A 13,589-nucleotide genomic window follows, 5' to 3' on the forward strand; every position below is an offset into this window, starting at 1 on the left:
GGTATGGAAACCAGTCTTTCCAGTTTCTGCCAAGCCAGCTTGCTCTCACAGGCAGTGCTCCTCCCAGCTCCTGCCAAGAGGAAGCTACATTTTACGACTGCGGTAATAAAAACCTTTGCCTGAGTGAAGAGGGCTTTGTTCACTCTCTTGCAGAGCACAGGTAATTCAATTATCAGATAGATGGCATATCCTTAGTGTGGGCAGCAAAAGGAAGGTTGGCCTGGGAACACAGTGGTGACTCAAATTTCACTCCTGATGGGGGTAGTTGCCAGGCAGAATCAAGTTCCCTAAGCCAGACTTTCAGCTACTGTCATGTTATTTGTTGCTTTTTAAATTAACTTGCAATTTTACACATGCAGCTAGAATGCTGATTCTAAGTGCAAAACTATGACATTTAAACAATTGCAACCTATGTGACACTCAAAAGTAGGTCACTCAGTCAATTTAAACATTTAGATTTTTTTTTTTTTTAGTGTCTTTCAATCCAGTGCAACTTAAACTGCTGAAATCCACAGCGCAGCCAGTCTTGTTATAAACCTTGTCTTATGATCTTCATTTCCCAGATTTTGTAGGCACACAAAACTCCATTCTGCCAAATGTCTGCTGGTGTTCAGTAAATATTTTGCACATATTGCAATGTTTGAAAATAGGCATTTTGACTTGCCTTCAGGGAAACAGAGTGGTTTTAAAACGCCGGCTTTTGGATAGTGGTGAGTACTGGTACTGCACCCATTTTTGGGATTTAAGAAATGAATTTCCCACAATTCTAGGTTGCATTTGGCAATCAGCATTGCCATTCCCAATGGTTTCAGACTACTGTGCGGATAGTCCAATGGTGGTTTTAGGCAGCGTCCTTCTGTGCCCATAACATCGGCAAAAATGAATGGCAGCCTATTCTTCATGCATTTCCCTGTGCATTTTCTGGGAAGCTCTGGCCATCATGATGTTTTCATGTCAGTACTGCACAGTTTTGAGGTAGGGCTCGGATGCATGGGTAAATACATCCCACAGGGGAAAAGCTATGGGCTCCTGCAGGAGGGCGACCAGTTCCTAGCTATGCTACTCATCAGTCCCCGAAGCAAGCAGACCCAGGCTTCTCCGCGTCAGTTTCAGTCGCTGGCAGGTTCAGGAGAGCAGGGGACGTCTCGTCGTCGTGTTGATTCTGCAGCAGCAGAGTTGAGAAAAAGATGTCCCAAATGAAGTGAACCCGCACAGTTTGTTACCACAGCAGTGCAACGGAGCGGCCGTGTGTATCTCAGTCAAATGTACACTACTCACTTCAGACCTGGGAACGCCAAGTGTACGAATCGTGTGAGAGTGACAAGGACTAGAAATACTACACAACCTGGCAACGGTTACAGAGCAAGACTCCTGTGTAGGCTGGTCAGTCTGCTGGAGGCCCAGAGACACTTCCGAAGGCTTACGAGCAGGATATGGTGAAGATGCCGAGAATAGCTGTTCCCGCTATTCCAAGGGTCGAAGTACCAGTACAGGCCTTCTGGTTCGATCGGAGGTAAAAAGGGGTTTCACAAGGCGACAGCAGTGCAGAGGAGCAGTCCTTCAGCGGGTCACCAGCAATTCCTCGGTTCAGCCTCGTGGTTGCAGGATACTTGGCTCCTGTATTCCTTCGTTCGTGAGAACTCAGGAGATCGACATGGTAGTGGTGTTTCCAGCCCCCTCTTATCCACGGTTCCCTTCACGCCAAAACGGAGGGGACCCAATGGGAGATCCGCTCATCAACACTCACACCATACGTGGACCTATCACGGACCACGGTGGTCCCAGGCATTCACACCACCCTAGACTCTCTGGCACCCAGGATGTGTATTGGGACCAGACATCCCAGCCCACATCCTAGAGGCACACACAAGGCCTGTAGAAGCCCGCGAAAGCATCTGTGTTTCGCGGGAAAGTACATGCCCAAATAAGCAAGGCCCCGGGTCGGCTCGACCTGGGGAAGGTGAAGGGAGCAAGACGGTCAGCGGACAGGACAAAGGAGCCTTGTGGTCTGGCCATTTTGGGAGCCAGGCCACCATTTTTGGCTAAGCGCGAGAAACGCGCTTAAAATGCCAAAAGGAGCTCAAAACACAAGAAACGATCGCTGCCACCATTCCCGTCCGTGATTCACTTGCACCGATCAGTTACAATCCAAAAAGAGTATCTAGGGCCTGTAGAAGGCTAGAGACCCAAGAGAGCAGTAACTTAGCTTACAGTGCCCTCTTGTGTCATGTTGCACGAAAGCCGCAACATGATAAAAGAAACTACGGAAAACAGCGTTTCCCGGTACTGACTGTCTTAAGGGCATGTCAGTTTCCCCGTAAGAATGGAGCGAAAACCCAGAGGAGTGCGGCAGAAGGCTGCACTTCTCTGGAAAAGTCTAGATCATGGTGAAAAACAACAGCAAAAAGTTTAGGGGTTGCCACATGGAAGGAAAATTACCCACAATTACGAAATCTTTCCTAACACCAGTCCTACCCTGGGTGGAGGTACAGGTGGAGGAGCAACAATAGGAAGAGGAGCAATAGCTAGTGGCGGAGGAGTAATAAGAGGAGTAACAAGAGGTGCAGGAATTACTACAGGAGGAGGAACAACAGCAGGAAGAGGTAAGGCAACAGGAATAGGTACATAAAGAGGTGACGCAGTGGCACCAGGCCTTCGTTCATTTAAAAGTTTATCAATCAATTCATCTGATGCATGAAAATCTTTAGATGGGTATATTTTCTGGATGCCGAGTTGAAAAGCCCTATCCATGTTTCTAACTCACTCTGACTGTTTTTGTTGATCATATGTCTCGGCGTTCGACATATGTCGGCGCGCATGTTTCTCTCTATTTTTAAGCTGCTACATAGCTTCTTTTTTCCAATTTTGTAATACATCAAATGCTGCAGGTCTAGCTTTTTTCTTTAAAAATATAGATTCCAAATGTTCTAAACGAGAAATCTCAAAGCTACCATTGATTGGCCACTGAAGTTCGGAAGCATGTCTAGTTTGTCTGTGACAAATATCGTTGAACACTATACTACCAATGCCGTACTAATAGTACATAGTACATGCCGGCGACCCCACCTGGGGTGCCGGACAGACAAATTCCAAAGATTGTCCATCTCTGTGGAATAATGCCCTGAAACAGGCAGACAATTTCTCAGGCATGTCAGATTTCTGGTGTTACCTGGCAATAATTGTACTCGCGAGAACAATGCTGCAAATGAAATATCAGGATACTTAGGAATCGGGGCACGACTCACTTGATCAAAGGACAAAGGGAAGTCCGATCGGATTACTAAGGACAACAAAGGACCCTCATGGTTGGTGATTTTGGCAAAACTGCCTGCCTCGATATATGGACCCTCGTCAAGATGCCGTCTCGGACCGCGTGCTCACTGTCCAGGGATCGGGTCGTGCAGTACTGTTGAGGTGTCGCTTCTCATCCAAGAAAGGGCCCCCTTTCTCACCGTCCGATCACAGTCCGATAGCCGTGTCAATTCTTCAATGAGATGGCATCAATCTTGAGGGTCCCTATTCGGGTGCCATCTGTAGGAACGAGAAAATATCGAGGCTGAGTACCACAAAAGGAAATACACCAATCACGGGCTGAAAAGATTCACAGATCTTTTATCCTGCACAGTTACAAAGAAACACAGATAGCTATCTGGCTCTCAACACCCCGCAATGAGTACCAGCCCATCAGAGAGAGGAGGGAGAGTGCTGGACATCTAAACATTCATGCTTTTATACAGTTTTGAGTAATATTGTCCAGCCCCTCTTCACGTTAATAATCTGTGGTCTAGAGTTTGTGCCTAGTTCACATTCGGTTCACATAATATTTTACAAAGGATTATACATGTTTGTATTTCCACAGTGATACAATGACAACATATGCTCCCAAATCCTAGAGCAAGCTCCCTTTAAAAGTTATATTCAATCGAGTTTAGCCTATGTCCATGCTCAGAGTTTACTTTACATTGTTCCAGATGTTTATTCGCGGATGAGCCTTGTTAACGTAGACAATGCTAGGACAACAGTTCATGTGTAGTACAAGGCCTCATTAACTAGTCTAAACAGTCGGCCCTTGGTCAGTCTAACTATTATCAGATCTCAAAGGTCGGGAGGCTTGGTTGCAAGTTGAAATCACAGTACTCCATTTTAGAACAGAGAATATATGAACAGAAATCAAAATTGCGAATGATTCTAAAATGGCGGCAAAGTCGATCCAATGTCGGAACCTTGCAATGCGGTCTTCCTCATAGAGAGACTAGGCTTAGGCCAATATAAATCAAAAGGAAGCACTATATCATTTCCGTTTAACAACGGAAGCCTAATGCCTGTGTGTAAGTCACTGTCACACGCTGCCCTCCTTGCAAGCCCATGGAAAGGGGAAGCAGGAGTGGCATATGTGTCTGGACCCCAAGCCACAAACACAAACACGAGACTAGCCAGTATGGGCCCAGCCAGAACACACAGTGGATGCCTTCAGGTGCCACACAAAGCAACACAGAGTTACATGAATGCACAATAGACAAAAAAATAAAAATAATTGCCATGGTGGACCCGTAAGGCGGGGGACCTATGAGGGAGGAGGTACAGGGTGCACCTAAACACCCACATGTGTGGATGTTGAGAATAAAAAAAATAACCTCCATGGGTTCATGGCCTGCACGGCTAGCCTATAGTGGGAGTGGTGTCGCCACTGTCGGCACCCTCTGATGTAACATTAGAAGGTGTGCGTGGTTCGGGAGGCTGACCATGCATAGCCCTGGTATGCTTCTCAATGGCAGCTAGCATGCAGGCCTGAAAGGTCGGGTTCTGCATAATGATGGTACAGAGGTCCCCATGCAGCACCTCACGTGTATCACAGAGTTCTGCCTGCAAGACCTCCCGGGGTGCACGGAGTTCAGCAGAGATGTTGTGTGTCAGCTGCTCCATCTGCTGTTCTGCCCGTCTACTGCTGGCCACCTCAAGTGCAACCAGAGTAGATATGAGGGAGGTGTTCTCTTCCCTCAGGGCATCCCTGTGGGCCTCTGCAGATATGGCTGTGCGCAGCACCCCCAGATCAGCCTGTCGGTCCCTGTTGGCGGCCAACATGTGCAGCCGGTGCGAGCGGCATGTGGACCACACTGCCTGCTGCTGGAGCTCCATCTGCCTTTCGGGGGGAAGAATGGTATTGGCCACCCTTTCCATGCCCTGAGCCATCATCTCACATGATTCCCCCTGTTGCTGTACAATGGCATACATGGAATTCTCCCACAGAGTATTCCCGGGTGGCACACGGCCACTGCATTGCCGGACACCACACCCATCGGGCCCAAGGATACCTGGCCCTTAATGGGCTGGCACTGCCTGTGGCTGCAGGAATGCATTCCTCCCTTGCTGAGCTGCCCCAGGAACAGGAGCAAACGTAAGCACCACAGACGGATGTACCAACACTGACTGGCCCCGTGAGCACCTGCATCACACACAAGCTTATGAATGGCATAGTCCTTCCACAAACATGACAGATGCCAACACACAGATGGCATGTAGCATAGCCATGCTCAAACTGTCAACCAGACCCAGATGGAAGCTCAATACTACTGCCCATGAGCCTTGTACAATGCATGTCATTTGACATTTCATTGAAATCACTATGATAAAACACACATGTGTCACACGCTTGAACGATGCTAGGGTGTTGAAATACAGTGAAGGAAGGCACATGGATTCATCAATGGCAGATCACTTTGACATCATGCAAGTGAATAGGCATGTGGAAGGGGAGAACAGAGTTCCGAAGTGTGTGGGTGCAGTGCAGTACATGTGTACGGCCTCAACTATCATTGAGAACACAGAGGCAGTATTGTGAATGTCGTGCACTGATGGCAGTGTAATGGCAAGTGCAGTCATTCTGTGTAAAGTATTGGTAGTGGGTTGCAGGGATACAGTAACCCAAACCCCCAAGGGTGGGGGATGGTTTGGAGGTAGTGTGTGGCTCAAAATGGTTGCTCAGAGTACCGTGTTGTAGCAGATAGTGTGGGCAGGTGTCAATTGCATTTTTTCAGTCATCTGGGACTACAGTAGGGGAGAGGAGGACAGTAAGCACAACACATGAGAAAGCATCATAAGTGCCCCCAGACCCGGAGAAGCTACAACAGCAGTTGCATAGAGGCAGGGAGGCTGTACCAGAGGGAGGCTTCCACTCGACACAGACGAGAACCCCAAACTAATGGCCATGAGAAGCAACTGACCCTGAGTGAGCAGGAAAGGGATGAATAAATACCATACGAAGGAAGCAAATACTGGAGATGGATTGCTTGCCCAGGACCCATATAGACTTGCTGGGAATGCACAGGGTCCAGGAATGAAAACTCATAGCTACTGTGAGCCTGTGCCATCTGCACAGTCCGAATGAGATACCCAGCACCAAGGCCAAATGAAATTCCACACAGTCCAGATATGGCAGAGTTGCAGAGGGAAGAGTGCATATTCACAGAAGTGCAGGTACAGCCCGTTGCAGTAGTCCACCATCGGAATCACCAGTCCCATGGAGACAGTGAGCTGCTGGGGGGTGGAGAGGTACGGAAGAATGCCTCTGAGAAGGAATAGCTTGCAGGGTGACCTCACAGAGACGTCAGTCATGTGACGATAGAAGGTGAGTGTTGACTGGAAGTTCATCAGGGGCTATCCGCGAACATAGGTTGGAGCAGGAATAGGGCCAAGAGAGGCTGCACAGAGATTGTCATGGAAGAAGAGAGCAGGTGTGGTGATGAGGATGGCCTCCGTGTGCAGGACATGGTTTGTATGCAGTCTGCATGACAACAAGCACGTATCAGTCCAACATCACATGGGTCATACATGGCAGTCATGTCAATGTAGCCTGAACTGGCAGACAATCATAACACATCACCCAAGCAACATACACATGGCCTGGACACACACGCATCACCACTCACCGGACATTGTCTCATAGTTTGGCAGGTCTCCCACGCCTTGGACCTGCTCCACTGTGATGAAATCACCAGCGATCTCCTCATGTGCAGTGAGTTCTTCGTCCTCTGGTGGTGTCCCACTGCCGGTCACCAGAGTAGAGGCGAATATTGCAGCCAGCTTGTCTTTCGCTCGGCGTCGGAGGTCATTCAAATGCTTAACAACATCATCTGCTGTGCGCCTCTCATGTCCCAAGGCACTGATGCGGTCCGCGAGGCACTGCCAGTGGGCCCTACGCTGATCAGGCGTATGTGTGCTCCCTGCCCGCACCAGCATGTTGTGGCCATGATCCCTCACGTAGTCTACAAGTGCGTCCAGTACCTCATCACAGAAACTCCTCTTCCTTGATGTGTGGGACTCCTGAGCTGTGTCTGGGGTACCAGCCTGTACCGCTGGAGCACGTTTCTTCCTCTTGCGAGGTGGTGTGGACCCTGAGTGGCTTGTGCCGCTCTGGTCAGTAGGGGATGAAGTGCAGGTGGACTGGCCAATGGAATCATTCAATGATGTGACAACCGAAGGTCGGACTGCAGGTATTGGCAGCTGGGTGCTGTTACCAGGACCCTGCATCACAACTGCCTCGGTGACAAGGGCCAGGACCAATCCAGTCCTGGCTGGGTGACCCAGAGCAGGGGTGATGGTAGCTGCAGCTGCCCATGCAACTTCCATACCCTGGCTGCTCGGGACAGCAGATAACACTGCTGCTCCAGATCCACGTGTCCTGGTGACAGCAACTTGCACCACACGTGGCTTGGCCTTCCGGACACGGAAATTGGCCATTGAGTCACCCTGTGCCTGTTCCGGGACAACTGCAGTCCGGGCTGGCTGACCCAGAGCCTGGGTGGTGGTAGCCGCAGCTGCCCCTGCAGATTCCACACCCTGGGTGCTCGGGACAGCAGATGGCACTGCTTGTCAGGTCTGATGGGTGCTGGGGATGTCAGCAGCAACCGCATGTCCCTGACCCGCTTGGGGGGGCATGACTATCCCTGAATGGGTCTGGACACCTTGTCCTCATGGACCACCCTGGCCACGTCACCCACCTTGTCCATCTTGGCCACCCCAGCCAGCCTGGCCACCTCGCCCACCACAGCCACCTCTGGGAGGTCTCCCAGCTTTGCCTCCCTTAACACTTGTTGCCCTCCCAGTCATGGCACTGATGTACTAGCGCATTTGGAGGTGCAGACAACAATTGTCCTGGGCAATTGGAGTGAGGGGCCAGGGAACGTGATGGAAAATGTACCACTGTGCTCCAGCAAGGCTGTATGTGACCCCTGGGAAAAAAATAACAGGTCACGCAACTCTCTGGCACCCCAAAAACAAAAACAAATGTGCACGTGACCCCTCGGTAGTCCACGTGTGATGAAAATATTTCCTGCAGTACGCTGTGGCACCCAGAAACAAAAATAATGCATACATGTGGCACATGTAGGCTACTATGACATCGAAAATGGGGTATGCGACACACAGGGGAAACCACAGTGGGAAAAATGCATACGCCACTCACCGTCTGCCTCAAAAATAAGAAGGAAAACACATGCACGTGTGCACATAGGCAACTCCACACCCAAAAAAAGAAGTACACACTGCCACAGTAGTGAACAATTCACACGTGAACCCACAAAAATATGAATCTCATGCGTCGGTCTCCACGAAAAGCATGTACATTGCACTGTTGTCTTACGCGGACCTTTAACCCGTATTGAACGGCAACGCTCAACGTCCAGCGCGCATCACATAACTTACACACTTAGGGTATTTCCTCTGATTACACGTTAACGTGCTGTTTCTGCACGTGTGGAGTCATCCTGTTTCCGGCTGGCCACGCGAAAGAACACAGAACACCCACATTCCTGCCCACAAGACCATTTACCTGCCTCCAACTGCCCCAAGCTGCCTCCTAGAGCCATCTGCTGCTGCCAGCCCACTCTGTGCACCTGCTGCCCATGTGCCCTGGAATTTAGTGCCTACTTTGAAACCATTGCCAGTGATCCTGTTGCTGTGACCACATCTGCTGATCCTGAAGTCTCCCGACTGCCATTCCATCGCTCCACAGCTCAGCCGCAACCCCACCTGCCCACCAACCCCTGCCTCAGGGGTTGCCATGTCTGACCCATCTCCATCTGAGACAAGTGGCAACCCCCCGGCAGAGAGGCTGAGAGCTGTCAGCTTCTCTTCAACAGAGGTTGGCATCCTGTTGGAGCAAGTCCTGGGGCATTATTATGCCCTCTTCCATGGACCATCGCGACTCGACAAGGAAGGACAGAGTAAGATCTGGGCGGACATCGTGGGTGCCATCAACGCGGAGGGGGTGGCACCTCGCGACTACCTATATGTCTGTAGGTGCTGTGGGGCCAGTTGATCAATGATGAGATGCGGGTCCTGGAGCGCATCGACCCAGCGCTGTATGCCCGGGTCTTGGATTTGGTGCTCCGTCTGGAGTCCACTGGTAAGTGTCCATGTGTTCTTGTCCACCATAGTGCATGTGTATGTTGATGTGTGGCTGGAGTGTCCACATTGGCCTCATGACTGACATGCCTCCTGTACAGATGTCTGTGTGCATGTCCCTGACAATGCTGCATGTGAGTCCATTCAAGCGTGACACACATCAATGGAGTCTGTTTTGCAATGCATGATGCGCACTGGCATGTAACGAGGTGCACATGTTTGCATACCTGTGTCTGCATTGGGCCATATGAGACGTGTGACACATGGGTGCTTATGTCACCATCATGGACACGCATCTCAATGCGTGATTGACTCATGTGGCCCAGTTGTCCCCAAGTGCACTGTGACGGTGTGGGGAGGTCTACATGGCCTGATGCATGACTGTCAGGTGATGTGTGTGTATGCGATGTGCATGTACCATGATGCATGTGAGGTTCAGCCCCTCTTCTTATGTGGCCGCAGTGCCTTGTACATGGATGTGAATGTTTGTTGCACATGGCATGCATGTTTGTGCATGTGTGTTGCTTGCACTGACCTGTGTGTTGGGGAGGGTGATGATGGTTGTGATGTTTGACAGTGCCACTCATGTGTATTTGCTTTGTGTCAAGCAGACATTTGTTTGATACACTGCTGCTTGTGTTCAATGTCTCCCTATCCACAGCGATGACAGAGGAAAAGGTAGGAGTTTGCGCTGTGGAGCACCGCAGCAGGGATGCCTCCACCAGGTAGAGACGCAGGGCCCAGTCATCCTCCTAGGTACCTACATCTTCCGGGAGCGAGGAGACAGGTGCCGCGTCTGCAACAATGGCCGCAGCTGCTGAGGGAAGGCCCAAGAGGGTGAAGTCGGTCGTGGGTTCCTCAGCAGCGGGGGGACAGGTGAGACCACAGAGGGGCAATCCAATGCGGAAGACAGTGGGGAGTCATCCATGTTGCCCTGCTGCAAGAAAATATTTGCAGCCTCTATGCTGTGATCTAGATGCCAACAGCTTCCTGAGACCCATTGCCACCATTACCCACCATAAGGAGTTTTGCACCTTCAAAGATGGACGCCCGCAATCTTTCACCGACCTCCAGTGCTTAACTGAGCCCAGCAGAGTATGCTGAGCACCAATTGGCTATTGATCTGATCTTAGCCACCTATTGTGAGCCGGTAGGTGAAGCCGGCCCACTCCTAGGCCAATACCTGTCCTAGCCTGTCCTCATCCTTCCTCGCCGTTCGCCCAGAACCTCTGCCCTTTTTCTGGTCCACTACCCCTGTGACCATCAGCACCATGTACTGAGCCCTCACCAAGACTAACTGCCATTGACTCTTTGATACAAACATGTCACCGTTAAGTCTAGCAATTCTATTATTGATTACTTGCGCTACACTGCCTTGTTTTACCTATGCTCCAGTATCTACTTGTGCTATCTATTAGTATATTAGTAGAATCTATGCTCTCGTAGAGTTTAGGTATACTCTGTACCTTCTACTTGTCATCATATCCGTTCATTAGAAAGAACTGTAAAAGTGTAACTTATTGTCTGCGAGCCACAATATTGCCCACCATGATTGTAGCTCGAGCAAAGCGCAATGCCTCTCTATTATAATCGGCATCTCGACTAGCACTGCCTCCCACCTAGCCTATCCGAGTAACGTTTCTTATCATAATATTCACCGTAACCAAATTGCATATTATGCCTACCTTGTATACACGTGATGAAACTGTCTTTTGCTGAAAATTTGCCAAACCGCATTTAGCCCCTCTGCTAGAACTGCCTCCCAGTATTCTGCTAGCCAAACTGTATGACTTGCCTACTGTGCTGAAACTGCTGTATCCTGAAGTACATTTGGCAAAACCGCATCTAGCCCCCCTGCTAGAATTGCTTTTCTGCACTCACACAGCTGAACTATATGATATGCCTATGTTGCTCTGTCCTAGGCCAGATCTGCCATTTTGAGTGTACTGATGGTCGCTTATAGTCCACATTTGCCCTCTTGACTGTGCCTCTTGCTGTTCGTAGGCCACATTTTACCATGCTCCTTACCAGGCTTACTTACCACTGTGAACATATGCATGTTAGCACATTGTATTGCCCTCTACGATCTGTGACTACAGCACTTGACTCTGACTATTGCCTAGCCTATTGCCTAGACTATTTACTAGCCGAGTAGCGAAGTTAGAACCTATGAATAGTTGTTTTAGCCTTATCCTAGTCCACTGTGCCCTAACCAAGTGACTGCCTACTGTGCCAGCCTTAGGATCCTGTTCTCTCAATCCACTTATCTATACGACACATTATATAGTACTATATCCTCAACTCTAGCAGAATGCATTGTAGCACAACCCTATTAACATATGCACCACTGCTGTTATTACAGTTTATACTGGCAACTATGGACCATTTTAAACATGCACTCTGCCCTACTCTCCACAGAAACTCTAGGCTTTGCGCTAGACTCTCCACCCTCTACGAACCGCAGTTACCTAGCAAGGCCTATTTGAACCGCCATACCATACCCAAAAACCAAACTAGCAGCTCAACGCAACCTAAACCACAATTACCTGCTAGCACCTTCATGAAAGAACCCATCCCGGTTACTTCTAACACCAACTGTCTACCTAAAAGAACCTCCATAACAGGAGCACTGATCAATGCTAGATCAGTCGTGGCCCACGCCACTGAAATAGCTGACCTCCTCTCCTTAGATAACCTTGACCTCCTAGCAGTCACAGAAACCTGGCTACATGACACAGCAGGTCCAGCCCTATCCCTAGAAATACCCAAAGAGTACCAACTACTAAGACTAGACCACCCTAACGCCAGAGGTGGTGGCTTAGCCATCATTGCCAAAACCAATCTGAATGTAAGGTTAACAACACTGCCCACCTTAGAATCCTGTGAACTCCTGGCCGCTAAATTACCGATATGCCCATGCCAAACCCTAACGATTTATCTCATTTACAGGCCACCAGGGCCCTTAGGCCTTTTCGAAGAGGAATTATCCATCCTCTTAGCGGGCAACACAAAAAAGTAATCCCAGACAATGATCCTTGGCAACCTTAACCTAGGTCTTAATGACCCAAATGACAAACAAGCGCAAGCCATCGCTACCATGCTTGAAGGGCATGGCCTCACTCAAAAAGTCCCCACCCCCACCCACGACAAAGGAAGAATACTAGACTGGGTAGCCACTTCCAACTGTCCTACTACTATCACTAAAATTACACCCCAACCTTGGACTGACCACTTACTCATCAATTTCTACTTAACACTTAACAAGATGCCCAGAATTGAAAAAACAATGGGACCATCTGTTCCTACTAGATCCAGAAAAAACAGCACACCAGACAATATCCTACCCCTCCTCCTCCCAACCATCAATGCCTTGCCATTTGATTCTGACCCAGACACCATGGTTAAAATATACAACAACACCATGGCCATAGCCATGGACACCATCACCCCATTGAAAAACCCTAAAAGTAAAGAACAATCCCACCTTAATACTTGGTTCACCCCACATCTACAAGAACTCAGTGTGCAAAAAAGGAAGCGTGAAACTGTATGGCAACATTTCCCCACAGCTGAAAATAAACTTAAACTCAAACTGTGCGCTACAAATTATAAGAAAGCAATCATCCAAGCTAAAAAAGAAGTCTATAAAAACCGAATTTCCAACGCATGCTCCAATACAAAGGAACTATTCACAATCTTGCGAGAACTCGAATCCCCCTTATCACCACCTGATAACGTACCCAAAGACAAGCAATGGTGTACCAATATCCAAAATGCCCTCGCAAATGAAGTAACAACACTACAATCAAAAATTGCTATTAAAAAAAGCCTCTCTCCCTCTTAGTGAAATTCCCAGCAGGCCCACGCCCACGCTCAAACCTAGCCTAACACCCTTCAAATTCGCTAAAGTTTCCACTCATGAAACTGAAAAAATCATTGCCTCATTAAAACCATCCAATTGCAAAGGTGAATACTGCCCGGCCCAGATAATCAAGGATGCCGCCAGAGACCTTGCCCCCTTCGTCACTAAACTCATCAATGCCTCCTTCTCATCTAGCACCATCCCAAGTAGCTTAAAAGAGTCCTGGGTTCTCCCCCTGCTTAAAAAACAAACCTTAGACCCCTCCATCCCCACCAACTATAGGCCCATTACTACTGTCCCTTTCCTCCTGAAAATAATTGACAGA

This window comes from Ambystoma mexicanum, chromosome 6p (assembly GCF_040938575.1).
Source record: "Ambystoma mexicanum isolate Mex_15411 chromosome 6p, UKY_AmexF1_1, whole genome shotgun sequence".
In the NCBI taxonomy this organism is placed as follows: domain Eukaryota; kingdom Metazoa; phylum Chordata; class Amphibia; order Caudata; family Ambystomatidae; genus Ambystoma; species Ambystoma mexicanum.